We start from the raw sequence: 14,918 nt of genomic DNA on the forward strand, positions 1-14,918 counted from the left end.
TTGGAATGCAAGGAGATCCAACCAGTCCATTCTAAAGGAGATCAGCCCTAGGTGTTCTTCGGAAGGAATGATGATAAAGCTGAAACTCCAATACTTTGGCCACCTCATGTGAAGAGCTGACTCACTGGAAAAGACTCTGCTGCTGGGAGGGATTGAGGGCAGGAGGAGAAGGGGACGACAGAGGATGAGATGGCTGGATGGCATCAGTGACTCAATGGATGTGAGTTTGAGTGAACTCTGGGAGTTGGTGATGGATATCGAACATAGTTCTTTGTGCCATAAGTAGAACCTTGCTGCTAAAAATTAAACTTTTAATTAGAAAGTTTCGTATACTTTTATCTATTTAGAAGCATTAAGAGATCTCATTGAGGAATTAGGTGAGCAACTATTTGGACATTCAGAAAAAACTTCTCACTTTTGAACTTAAGATGATTTTATAGTTACATAAAGCAAATGTTTCATACACTAGGGTGTTGTAGTAGATAAAATGAAGAAATTATTTGAAGGTTTGAATTTTAATCCCAACTTAGCCCATGGTTTGTAGGATCATAAGAAGAGGTAGTTGAATAAAGAAGAAAGATTATAATCTCCTTTGTGCTTACAACTCTATACCATAAGATCAGTAATGCTGGGTATTCACCAAAAATGGCAGCATATAATTAATTCATCATTCAAAAACATACAGTAAGCACATTACATGTGCCAGGCATTGTTCTAGGCACTGAGAATACAGATCACTTACCTTCTAAAATAAGGAAGAAGCAGAAATATATCCTTTTAATATAACAGGCTTTTAACAAATCTTAGCTTATAAGTATGCTATATTCATTCAATTAATTGTACTCTTGTCCCCACCATTCCACTGAAACTACACTCAATGCCAAGAAAACTAATCATCAGTTCAGCTTTCATCAGTTTGATCTATTGATAGCATTTGACCCAGTTAGTTGATCATTCCCTCCCCCTTGAAGCATTTTTCCTTCTTGGTTACCAAGACACCATCCCACTGTTTTGCCATCACAATAGCCACTTCTTTTCAATTTTCTTTGCTGTTTCTATCCATCCCTCCTGATCTTTAAATATTAGAGGTCTCCAAAATTAAGAGGTCTCTAGGCCCTCTTTTATTCTCTAGTTCCATTTACTCCCCAGGTAATTTTTATTTAGTTGTATAGCTTTAACTATACTTTGGCCACCTGATGCAAAGAGCTGACTCATTTGAAAAGACCCTGATGCTGGGAAAGATTGAAGGTGGGAGAAGAAGGGGACGACAGAGGATGAGATGATTGGACGGTATCACCAACTCAATGGACACGAGTTTGAATAAACTCCAGGAGTTGGTGAAGGACAGGGAGGCCTGGCGTGCTGCAGTCGATGGGGTTGCAAAGAGTAGGACATGATTGAGCAACTGAACTGAACTGAACTGATAGCTTTAACTACTCTAACAACTCCCAGATTCAAAGCCTCAGACCCACTTCCCTCAACTGAGAATCACATGCATGCTAAGTCACTTCAGTCATGTCCAGCTCTTTGCAGCCCTATAGACTGTAGCCTCTGTTCATGGGATTCTCTGGGCAAGAATACTGGAGTGGATTGTCATGCCCTCCTCCAGGGGATCTTCCCAATGCACAGATTAAACCTGCATCTCTTATGTCTCCTTCATTGGCAGGTGGGTTCTTTACCACTAACACAACTCGGAAAGCCCCATTTGACAACTGTACTTGGAATAAAATCTAAATGTCATTATCTCCTTGCTCTCTATGACTCTGAGATTTGTATGAAGAGATTTACTGAGGGGTATATTCAGGACTCACACTTGTGATGGTTGAGAATGAAGGAAGCAACATTGAAAAGTGGAAGATGCCAAATTGTTGATACAGTTACAACAAAGGCCTCAGCTGATCCTACAGGGAGCTCTGGACCTGGAGCCTCAGAACTGTTCCAGTTGAGGCAAGGGAGATCAGTTTCACTGCACGAGGTGATTATCAGATGTAGGCTAACCCCAGAGAGGAGGGTAATCTTGGGCAAGGCAGCGTCCTCCAATCAAGAGCAGATTCCAGACAGGACTCAGCTATGACTCAGTAGCCAGCTTTTGTGGCAGCTGGGGGAATGAGCATCCCTTCCTGAAGGGAGATCTGGGTGGCACAGCACAGCTTCTACTATAACCATCCCATATCTGGTAGTGCCTCATATGCGTCACTTTCCATCCATTATGCAGCCTAAATTTTTATTTTCTCTCAAAGTATACACAGTGTGTTTTATTTTTTTATTGATTATTACCTACTAGAATATAACATGGGCTTCCCTGGTGGCTCAGATGGTAAACAAACTGCCCACAATGCGGGAGACCCAGGTTCCGTCCCTGGATTGGGAAGATTCCCTGGAGAAGGGAATGGCCACACACTCCAGTGTAGAATATAACACAATAAGAGCAGAAACTTTTCCTCTTCTTTATTTCTATATCCCCAGCATTTAGAAACAGTAGGAACATAGTAGGTACTCAATAAAAATGAGTCAATGAGTAAACAAATGTGTCACATACTTACTTTATACTGGAAACTATGCTATTCTATGTTCCAGGAATACAGAAAGAAGATAGTCTCCATCCTCCTGGAAATGACAGTCTAGTAGAAATGATACACATATAAAGCACACATGGATAAAATATGCATATATAAACAATATTTTAAAAAGTGTAGTTACAGCCAAAGGCTGTTATCTAGTATTTTAGGAATCTATCTAGATTCAGTACATCTGGTGGTCTAGCATACAAAACTCTTTACTCCATGACAATGTCAGAGACTAAAAAACAGCAGAAATTTTAAAGAGTTATTTATTGTTCCTGCTAGTTTTTGGAAAGAAAAGTTAGAACTCTAGGACACATATCTTTTGCCCAGTTTGGGAGGAAAGAACAAAGAACAAAATAAGACAAAGTAACTCAGAGAAAATGAATATGTACTCACTTAACTGGCATTTTTATTGACCAACATCCTGTTTTCTAAACTGCTAGAGAGCAAGGCTATAATTGTACCTAAAGAGACAAGGGGTAAAATGCTTGTAATGAATGGATAATTCATAGTCACATTATATATTAAAGTATAATTTTTCTATTACCATAGTTTCAGTGACAGTTAAAATGTAATAAGGACTAGGAAATAACATTTCAGCTTTTATGTCATTGTGGAATCACAGATTCGTCTTTTAAAAAGCAGCTTATCTTCTGAAAGCTATGTTTTCTGCTTTCTATAGAATATTTATTTCCACTCACAATCAACCAAATGACTTTGCCTTACAGAGTTTCAGCAAGATGAATCTTGTTCCCTCCTCTGCTTATTTTATTCGAAACATGAAAGTCTTTCACTCTGTGTTGTCTGTGTGGTAGTGAACCTGACAACCAATATTTCAATTCTTGGGTTATCATAAGTAAGATACTTCGCATTTCTAGAATAACTTGCATGGGAAATCTCAATTTTCTCTCTATATATGAATTTGCCAGTCTCTTTGCGTCCTTGCACATTATTGCCACAATGCACGAAATGTAATCTGGGGCTGAACAGGTTTATATACCCATCTTCTATGTGCTAATTCATCCTAGAGCAATGTAAGTCTTGAGAAGATTCTAGCCTGTAAGAACTTCTACCTTAAGAGTGAAAAAGGGTTTTAATGTTCATGGGATAATAAAACCAATGAGTCCTAATATTATTCACTCAGTTTGTTATGGTCCTCTATTAAAATAAATTTTAGATTTTTTAAATAAAATAGATACACACACAGATGCACACACACACACACACACACACATATATATATACACTTTTTTTTTTGGCTGCATAGCTTCTGGGATTTTTTTCCCTAACCAGGGAGAAGCAGTGAAAAAAAGCAGTGAAAGCAAGTCTTAACTACCAGACCACCAGGGAATTCCCACATTTTATATTTCTAATGAATACCTTAGTTATCAATTTTACATGAATTTACTGCAATGTCACCTCTATTCTTGGATATCTTTTAGAAAAGAATAGGTGATTACTAGCCTGGTATCATAGTGTGCAGACACAGTCTAATTATATCATTTCTTTGATGACTAATAGGTGGCAAGGTCCTTACAGTGGTCTTTCAGAGCACAATAAATAGAACTCTACAAATTATCCTTGTTGATAATTAATCCTCCTCTTACAGTTGGAGATGATACTTGAGGCCCTCTAAGCACAAAAGGGCTGCTGCAGACCCTCAGTTTTAGGGCTGACAGTATTTGATAAGATCAGTCATGGTTGGTTAAGTGGTACATAATTTTACAAAAAGAAGTAACAGAAAATGACCTTTTACTCTGGACTCAAACATATATCAGGTTATCACAGAAGCAGCTCGAGCGTGCCTAATGCCTCACATACTACTGCACGCATGTCTGCCTCACTGTACACTGCCTTGCTGTCTCTGTTCATCTCTCACCATCTCATTCTTAATCTGCTTTTTTGAGCTTCCCTACTTTTTTCCTTGTCTTGTGCATTCATCTTCTTTTCCTGGTCCCAGATTGTTCATGTAAATTAAGCAGAAAGTATATTTCAAATGTATATTTTATAGTTTCTAATATTTTTCCTACAGAATATTTATCTTCCTATTGACTGTGTTAAAAACAAGAGAGTAAATTTTAAAACTTTTTCTTGATTTAAAACCTCTTCAATTATATTCAGATCATTTTCTGTTACTTCTTTTTGTAAAATTATGTACCACTTAACCAACCGTGACTGATCTTATCAAATACTGTCAGCCCTAAAATTGAGGGTCTGCAGCAGCCCTTTTGTGCTTAGAGGGACTCAAGTATCATCTCCAAATGTAAGAGGAGGTTTAATTAATTATCAACAAGGATAATTTGTAGAGTTCTATTTATTGTGCTCTGAAAGACCACTGTAAGGACCTTGCCACCTATTAGTCATCAAAGAAATGATATAATTAGACTGTATCTACACTTTAATGAGTTGTAGTTTAAGCTGAAAAAAAAGATTACTTACTTCAGTAAGTAGTGTTCTAAGACTAGAGCCTTGCCCATGTACATGTCCAACAAGTGATTTTGGGATAAATGCTCAATATGCCAATACTCAAACTCTTGCTGTTTAGTTGCTAAGCTGTGTTCGACTCTTTTGCATCCTCATGGATTATAGTCCACCATAGGCTCCTCGGTCCATGGGATTTCCCAGGCAAGAATACTGGAGTGGGTTGCCATTTCTCTCTTACTACAGTATTTAATAGGTAGTTCTGGAGTGTGCAGCATCCTCCAATACAGGTAGGTAGGTATTCATTAAAACATAAATTTCCAGAGGTACTGCTTATCTGTTTTTGCTCATCTTAACATCAAAATCTTGACAGTTATTGTTCAAGTTCACCTGGATGAAATTTCTATGTGTAACCATACCTGAAGGGGTTAATTAAAAGTCTTATGAACATTCAAAAGTGTTGATAACTACATGTGCTTTATCTTACATGCTTCTGTTTAATGAACTCCAAAACAATGCTTCTTAAGCTGTAGTGTGCATACGATTCATGCATTTGCAGACTCTGGTTCAGCATGTCTGAGCCAGAGCTTGAGATGCTGCATTTCCAATAAGCTCCCAGGTAATGCTGCTGTGGCTGCATCACACTCTGAGCAGCAAGGGGCTAAAGGTAATGGGGCTTTGTATCAAAATTTTTGCTGTTACCCTTCAGTTCCTTTTCATTTAGAACTGTTGATAAGCCTCAGCTAGCATGGGTCTGGCCTGTATTCTCTCCTGTCATCTGAAATCCAGTAGGAAGATGAAATATTCATCTTTTGGGAACCTCCTTAAGTCCCTACACATCCACAGATTTATTTTTCTTTGGTTTTTCATTGACCCGCTACAATACCTGCCCTCTTCTCTAAAGATTTAACACCAAGTAAAACTTGAAAATCTTGACAGTGTGTCAACTTCAGTTTGAGGAAAGTTATTTCCTGGCTTCAAATTAAAGTGGGAGAACAGAACAGATAAATGGAGAAGTAGGGGCAAAATAAAAATGAGGATAAATGCTAATAAATGGGATGTTCATCTTCCTCTCTGGTTCTCCTCTTCTTCCTTTTTGCACTCTACTGTGGAGAGAAAGCAATTTTGTAGGTACGTAGAGCCTCAACTCCCACCACTTTAGCACTCTTATTAATTTTTGAGATCTTTGTCACACTTTATTAAGAAGCAATTTTTTCTCTAATAGTTAATGGTCAAGTTATTTGAAGTCTAGGTTATCTGATATTGCTCATTTTGCCATTTAGATACTATGCTTTGGGGTGACTGTATGCCCTGGGGATTTTATCTAAAGGCAAATGAATTGGGTATTTGCATTTAATGTTTTCTTTTTACTTTAGGGGAAAAAATCAGGTAATTGCTGTAATTACTGCATTGATGCTTCAGTGGGGGCAAAAATGTAATCCATTACAAACTGGAAAATATATTTAAAAAATTAAGGTTTAACAAATTTCTTTTTAAACTTTCCTTTAGCTCTCAATTTTGTGAGCAGGTAGGATGGGGTATAAACTTATCAGTTACAGAGATTTTTAATACCTCTCAGTTTAACACTGACTACTTGGCTCCTTGGCCAGGCATCTGTATTCAGCGAACAAGCTGCGCAACCACTAAGAGTGGCTCTCAAAGAGAAGTTAGGACCCAAGTACTTGAATGCTTCCTTTTCTTCCCCTTATGTTCTCACCTCTTCCCCAAGGAACTGCTACTTCCCCTTTCAAGTAGGCACAAACTTCCTTTACATCATATCCTGAGTTATTACTCCCATGACTCATTTTAAAACTCAATGGACTGAGTCTACTGTGTCTGGCTATCAAGTCTAGCCTTGCCCTGAACTAAATTACTCCCCAAACTTAGCAACTTAAAACAACAGCTGTTTACAATTTCACATAGTTTCTGAGGGTCAGGAGTCATGAAGTGGCTTAGTTGGGTGGGTTATACTCCAGTTCTTTGGGACTAGAGTCTCTGAAGACTTGAGTGCAACTAAAGGATTTGATTCTAAGCTCAGTCACATGGATGCTGGAAGGAGGCTTCAGTTGTTCACTTGAGGCCCTTTCTATAGAGCTGCTGACCACAGGGCTTCCCCCAGAGTGAATGATCCAAGAGACAGCATGACCAAGATAGGAGCTGCAATCTTTTATAACCTAATCTACAGAATGACTCACTTCTGCTATATTCTATCCATCACGTAGATCCATCTTAGCACAACGTGGGAGGGACAAAACAAGGGTGTGAATACCAGGAGACCGGGATCAATGGGGGCTTGGCTGGAGGCTGGCTACTTTTTTCTGCCAGCGATCCTCAATGGGAACAGCACTGCTTTACATGGCAGGAAAATTCTTGCTTGGGTGGGATGGTCCCAGGCACTGTTTAACATCTAACATCCCTGACCTTCACCCACTAAATGCCAGCAGCACTTCATAATCAGTGACAATCAAATATCCCCCTCAATATTTCCAAGATGGCCAGTATTCATGCCCCATTGATAACCTATCCAGTATGTGAGTCAGGAGGACTATGCTTCGGGAGTTACTTAGAGTAAAAATATATGAGTATATTATTTTCAAAAATATGACAACTGTGGCACTGTCCCTACTCCCTGGAAACCTGGCTCACTCTTGAACTTCGTGCTTCCCCTGCAGCATTTTCAAGCTGTCTTTCCATCAGGAATTTCAGGCAAAGCTCTTCCACTCTCAGCTGTCTCCCTTCTTTGTGCTCAGGGCTGGGGGCACTGCTGGAAAAGCTCATCCACCTCTTGGGAGGGGTGTGCTCCAAATTCACTCCTACAACATCTGGGTCATTAGCACAGCCCCAGAACTCCCGCTTGCCTGGTCAGCTGTGTTCCTTCAGTTTCCACAGCATCTTTATAAGTCTTTTCCTCCATTTACATGAAACTTTCTGCTCCATTTCTTCATACTTCTACCTCACCCCAACTGCAGATGGCCCTGTCCGCTACTTCGAAGCTGCAGACAGGAATGCCCATACTTTGCTGCCAGCCCTCCCTGCCCTCCCCTCCACCACCACCTCACCTGTATTTATACCTGTGCATACCTTCCCTTAAGACTAACCTCTCTACCTGTACTTAGGTTCTCATCACCTTGGGCCTTTTCAAGCACTTTCCTCTAACAATTACCCTCCCTATATATTTCAACATTGATATTTTCATTAAATACTTCCCATTTAAGTATCCTTAAGACACTTAAAAAAAAAATCCTCCCTCCAACTCTCCTTTCCCTCCCTGTCCATTTTTCTCTTATCCTTGTTTTCCTGCTCACAGCCCATGTTCTTGAAATAACTGCACATTTTCTGCAGCTTCCTCACCATCCTTCCCTCTCAACTGACAATAGTCTGCCTTGGCCCACACCTCTCCTCTGACCCTACTCTCAGGTCACAAATGGCCACCTTTTTTGCTAAATCTCATGAACATTCTCATTTCTTATCTGACTTGACCTCTCAGCATTTCACACTGTCCATCTCTCCCTGAAAAAGCTGACTTAAAACTCATTCATAAAACTAAGATCATGGCATCTGGTCCCATCGCTTCATGGCAAATAGATGAGGAAAAAGTGGAAACAGTGACAGATTTTATTTTCTTGGGCTCCACAATCACTGTGGATGACGACTGCAGCCAGGAAATTAAAAGACACTTACTCCTTGGAAGAAAAGCTGTGACAAACCTAGACAGCATATTGAAAATCAGAGACATCATTTTGCCAACAAAGGTCCATATAGTCAAAGCTATGGTTTTTCCAGTGGTCATGTACGGATGTGAGAGTTGGACCACAAGGAAGAATGAGCACTAAAGAATTGATGCTTTTGAATTGTGGTGCTGGAGAAGACTCTTGAGAGTCCTTTGGACAACAAGAAGATCAAACCAGTTAATCCCAAAGGAAATCAACCCTGAATATTCACTGGAAGGACTGATGCTGAAGCTTAAGCTCTAACACTTTCACCACCTGATGAGAGCCCACTCACTGGAAAAGACCCTGATGCTGGGAAAGATTGAAGGCGAGAGAAGAAGGGGACAACAAAGAATGAGATGGTTGGATGGCATCACCGACTCAATGGACATGAGTTTGTACAAACTCCAGGAGATAGTGAAGGACAGGGAAGCCTAGCATGCTGCAGTCCACAAAGTTTCAAAGAGTCAGACAGAACAGCGACTGAGCAACAACAAGAGTCTCTCCCTTCTCTGCTAGAATGCCCTCTTCCCTTGTCTGCTATTCAACCACATTCTCCTAGTTTCTCTCCTGTACTTGCCGCCCCTTCTCAGTCCCCTTTTGGACGTGGTTTCCACTGCCCTCCTTGTAGATCAGTGTCCTCAAGTCTCTGACCTTGGTTCTCTTCCCTTCTCCCATTACATACGTTGCCTACGTGATTCTATCCATTCTCTTATCTACAATGAATGTTTACATGCTAATGACCTTTGAAAGCATGCCAGTGACTCAGAAGGCACTCTTGAGCCTCAGACCTATATTACACAAAGTCTCCTGGATGTTTACACCTGGATGTCCCACTGGTATCTTCACTCAGTCAGGCCACATTTGAATTCTTCTCTTCATTTCTCCTCTAAAACCTGCTCTTTCTCCTTGACTCTTCCTTTTCTCTGACCCTTAGAGCTAATCAGTAGGCAGATCCTGAACACTGTACCTCCCCCAAACAATTCTCAGCTCCAAGGGCTCATTTCCAGTTGCACTGTCACTGGTTGAGTCTGAGCACCCTTTACTCTTCGGATTACCACCAAATCTCCCAACAGGTCTCTTGGTTTCTAATCTTCACACTGAACCCACAGCAGTATTTCTGAATCTGTAATCATGTCCCTTCCCTCAGCCCTGTTTCACATTGTTTACTGACTCCCTTGGTCCACAAGATATAAAGCTTTTTCATGGTCTGGTCTTTCTCTCTCTCACGTGTCTGACTACCACTCCTTGCAGCATACACTTCAACTACACTGAACTAGTTGTAGTTTTATAAGGTTGCTTGCTGTGTCTTGCCTCTGGCCTTTTGCAAATACTTTTCTCTGTTTTTTTCCCTTTTTGTGGGTTAACTCCTAGTGATGACATTTTTAAAGGTGCTTTCTATGGTCTTCTTGTAGCAGTGTTAGGTGTTCTTCCCTTCCTCTGCCATATTAGAGGTTTGCCTAATCATAGCACCAATCATACTTTGTTTATCCACCCTCAAACTTCAGGAAAGAGACCCTTTCTTCTTTGCGGTTTTAACCCTGGAGTCTAGACAAGGTCTGATGAGTATTAATAATAAATAGCTATTAAATAAAGGAGTAAATCACTCTATTAATATGTATCACATGAACGGCATATGATAAAAACATAAATATTGATTGAATCTGAATTTTGAGTGAGGGGAATATTAGAAAGTTAAGAGATGAATTTAAAAAGGATAAAGAGCCAAAGAGATATTCCTCCTTGTATCATGTGTTGGGGCCAGAAAGTCAGATGTTTCTTTATCCTCACCCTTTATCTCCTTTGGCAAGGGGAAAGCATCTGCCACTTAGAGAAGCCACTGTTGACCTTGGTGTTGCCATTTCAAAGACAAGATTAAAAACAAAGGCTGAGCCAGGATAGGAAAAATAAGTTCTTTGGTTTCTTTTCACAGTTCAGGTGCAAAAGAGGTAAAGACTCAAACAGAGGAGAAAACATTTTAGAAATGCAGCAATTTCCTGGGCTGAAGTCTAAGAAATATTTACTGTTTAGAATTTTTAGTGTTTATTTAGGTGGATATCTTGAAACAAACAGGCTTACTACCTTATCCTGCAAGTTCAAAAAAAGGCAAATCAATATATTTTCTGATGGTAATGTCCCACCTGCCTTATTTATTGAAGAAAAGAGTGTACATTTACTAGCAACACCCACACATAAGTAAATGAAACACTGTTATGCAAGAATCTGAGGAACGCCAACTAAGAGAGCAGCCTGGTATTAAAAGATAAATAGAAACCGACTCCCTCTTTTAGTTGTACTTTCCCTTATACCTCAGATCTCCAACAGATTTAATTTCTCTCTTTTGTCTTTAGAACTGGGGAGGAGAAATCCTGGATTTGGCAGGCGTTGAACTTGGAACCCACACTGACTCAAGCCGCGCTGTTGGTTCAGATGATCCTTGAGGCCAGAAACACTTCCAGCCCCAGGGAAACCTCTATTCCAAATTTTTCCCTCACTCCACAAGGGAATTCTTTTTGCAAAAGGCTTTGGCTGTTCTTAAAGCTTTCTCTCATTTTGTCTTTTAAAAAGTTTTGTGGGGTTGGAACATTGCAGGTTTTTCCCCTCCCTCTTCACCCAGATGTTTCTGGTTCTCGGGATGTACACCTGTGAAGCTGGGTCACTTGGGACAAATGTTTGAGTTTTATTTACAGCAGAGAAGAACGTGGTCTTCACATGCAAATGTTCAAAATGGTCATTTTGTTCTCAGGGACCAACGGTAAGACCTATTAAGATAGCATGTGTAGGGACAGGAAAAAAATCACATTAAGGTCAAATTATCTGGTAAACATTTTTTGAGTGTCTACTTTGGTTACCCAGCACTATTCTATCTAGGTGCTGGGAATACAGCAGTGAGGAAAAAAAAGAAGTAAAAGAAAGAGACAAATCTCTACCCTAACTGGGAAAGGAGATAAGTGAAGATGGATATATTAAAAAACTAACAAGAAAATATAGAATTTGTTAGATGAAATTATCCTGAACTTTGAAAGATAAATTTATATATTGACATGCCAGCTTTTTGCCATGAAGGTGGTCTCCTTGTTTCAATGAAGGATGATATATTTGAGGTGTCTCATATAATATCTGACATGTAGTAGGTGCTCAATAATATTAGTTTCTATTCTTTTCACAGCTCAAACTACCAATTCATTTAAACTGTCTTTGCACAATGTGTTGTAAGACTCACTTTTAGCAAAATGCATCACTTAACTTCAAACTAGAGAGACTACGTGCAGCCATGATAGAATAATTCATATCATCAAAAGTTACTGTTAGTCACCTAATTCATTCTAAATCACTTTCATAATAAATATTATCGAGAAGCTACTATTTATCAAGCCCAGTGACAGGCAACAGGAATACAGAAATTATGGAACCATCATCCCTGCTCTCAGGAGATTAGATAGGGTAGCAATAACTCTAAAGTAAGGTTGTTGTTGTTCAGTCACTAAGTCATGTCAGATTCTTTGAGACCCTGTGCACTGCAGCATGTCAGATTTCCCTGTCCTTCACTATCTCCTGGAGTTTGCTCAAACACCTGTTCATTGAGTTGGTGATACCATCTGACCATCTCATCCTCTGCTGCCCCTTTCTCCTCCTGTCCTCAATCTTTCCCAGAATTAGAGTCTTCCAATGGATATTCAGGGTTGATTTTCTTTAGGATTGTCTGGTTTGATCTCCTTGCTGTCCAAGGGATTCTCAAGAGTCTTCTCCAGCACCACAATTCAAAAGCATCAGTTCTTCAGTGCTCAACCTTCTTTATGGTCCAACTCTCACATCTGTACATAACTACTGAAAAACCATAGCTTTGACTATATGGACCTTTGTTGGCAAAGTGATGTCTCTGATTTTTAATACGCTGTCTAGGTTTATCATAGCTTTTCTTCCAAAGAGCAAGTGTCTTTTAATTTTGTGGCTGTAGTCACTGCTGTGACTTTGGAGCCCCCAAAATAAAATCTGCCACTGTTTCCACCTAAAGTAAGGTAGCGTAAAAACTCCATGGACAAATGCAGTCTTCTGGGAGCCCAAGGAAGGAAAAGATATGTTTTGTATATGGGGGGAGAAAGGAGGAAGAGCATGAAGAGGGGCTTCAATAGGTAGATATCCTCTGGGATGAGCCACCCAGAACTGAACAGAGTTTGCTTGGCAGGGTAGGAAGCCAAGAAAGCCCAGGAGTTGTCCTGTTTGCGTAAAGCACAGAATATGCAATGTGTGAGATGGACCTGGAAGGGAGCTTGGGATCACAGCATGAGTGTCTTCAATGGCAGGGGAACATCTAATATTTCACAAGGATGGTACTGTGGCACATTTTGAGATTTTTTTAAAATTTATTTTTTATTGAAGGACAATTGCTTTACAGAATTTTGTTGATTTCTGTCACACCTCAACATGAATCAGCCATAGGTACACATGTATCCCCTCCCTTTGAACCCCCCATCCATCTCCCTCCCCATCCCACCCCTCTAGGTTGATATAGAGCCCCTGTTTGAGTTTCCTGAACCATACATCAAATTTCCATTGGCTATCTATTTTATATATGGTAATATAAGTTTCCATGTTACTCTTTCCATACATCTCACCCTCTCCTCTCCCTGAAGAGTTTATTTACAGGGCAGCAATGGAGAAACAGACATGGAGAATAGACTTATGGACATTTGGGGATTTTTGAGCTGAGAAATAACACGATCAGCTATGCATCAGGCAGCAAGCAGGCAATGAGAAGACCAGTAGGAGGTGATGGAGGATCTTAGGAAGAAATGAGGATTTTTAAGTAGGGCATAACTGTGGGAATTTATAAAATTTTCTATCAAAATGATCCTGTTTTACTGTCTTTGTGGTGCTTGCCACTACTTGGAATTACCTCGTTCATATGTTCACTCCCTCACTACATTACAAACTCCATGAGAGCAGGGACCTCATCTCTCCCTCTTTTTGCTGCCTTCCTGGTGCCTACAGTGGTTCCTGGTCCACAACAGGGACTCTATAAGGCATGCTGAATGAACGAATGACTCATGTGGAAATAAAATTGATATGACTTGAAAAACAACTGATGCAGAACAGGGTGGGAGGCAGAAGCATGGTTTCCACCTTGGTCTCAGGAAGAATGTTTAACGTACAGCCAGACTTATTTCCCACATATCAACTTATTTTCCTTTGCATTTGTATATCTTTAAGAGATGATGCTTTCTTTATAACGACTCCTTGTTGTTATTGTCATCGCCCATTTGTTTTGTTTTATGGTTTTTGGTTAAAGTCTTGGCAATGAAGTTTGTTTTTCATTTTGCATCATGAATGGTTTCAGAGGAGGAGACCCTTTCCCTCTACCATTAATAAATTATCAGGGCCCCTGGAGAAGTATACCATGAGTTGGAAATGTTTGTCTACAATCAGTAAGAAAAGAATCTTGGGCTTGGCTGGCTGCAAATTCCTACATGAAAAGAAGCTCTCAAGTTTTGATAAACACTGCTTCCAAGACTTGAAATTTTTTTTTAATGAAGTGATATATTTTCTGAGTTACTGTTATACTAAAAGCAGAGACAAAGCAAGGATTTCAAATATGATATAGAAGGAAAGGGTAGGTCAAAGAAGAAACTTGGTCAGAGAACTGGAAAAGATTAAAGAACATGTGACTTGAGGTTGATTGTTGCTAAGTGAATTTGTAGCCCCTAGGAAAGTGAAAAATACAAGGAATTCTAGGGCCAAGAATAATGGAGCCAGGAACTAGATACAAATGATTGGCATCCATCTGCTATGTGAAGCGGCCTTGTTCTACCTGGGGTTGAGCTAAAAGATAGTACCTGCACTGTGAGGATCCAGGGAAAGGATATAGTGGAGAAACATTCTCTTAGAGGCATTTCATGATAAAGGGGAATGGTGGTGGCAGCAAGTTCTAGAAGAAGCTTGCTCACCCAAGACCAAGCAGTGTTAGGTATATAGAGAGACTGACGGTGCTAACTGGTACAGTGGGGTGGGTTATGATTACCTCTATATATCATATTGCACAACTCTAGGGGGCACTACTCACTTGGTAGCATATGTAAGTGGGATTGTGTTCCAAGGAGCAACAGTCACATAGAAACTACTCCAATCACCTAGACAATATTCTCCATTGAGCTATTTCAGAATGCCCCTCCAACCTCCTGAAATAGTACAACGAGGTGTACTGTCTGCTAGGGAGATGGACATC

General features: G+C 40.0%; 1 long non-coding RNA gene across 6 annotated transcripts in view; it reads right to left on the minus strand.

The window, feature by feature from the left end:
• LOC121816934 (uncharacterized) overlaps positions 1-14,918 on the minus strand; it is an 83,524-nt gene that overhangs the window by 12,952 nt on the left and 55,654 nt on the right. For 2 of the 6 annotated variants that reach the window (XR_009595040.1, XR_009595039.1), the window contains exons 2-3: positions 2,961-3,028; positions 2,544-2,621 (exon numbers count right to left, since the gene is read on the minus strand). The exons of 2 other annotated variants lie outside the window; for them this stretch is intronic. This is a non-coding gene — a long non-coding RNA (uncharacterized LOC121816934). Of the gene's footprint in view, positions 1-2,543; positions 3,029-14,918 lie in introns of all 6 variants that reach the window. 2 more of the 6 variants (XR_006056651.2, XR_009595041.1) reach the window with 2 other exon arrangements.

The sequence above is a fragment of the Ovis aries genome, chromosome 1, assembly GCF_016772045.2.
Source record: "Ovis aries strain OAR_USU_Benz2616 breed Rambouillet chromosome 1, ARS-UI_Ramb_v3.0, whole genome shotgun sequence".
In the NCBI taxonomy this organism is placed as follows: domain Eukaryota; kingdom Metazoa; phylum Chordata; class Mammalia; order Artiodactyla; family Bovidae; genus Ovis; species Ovis aries.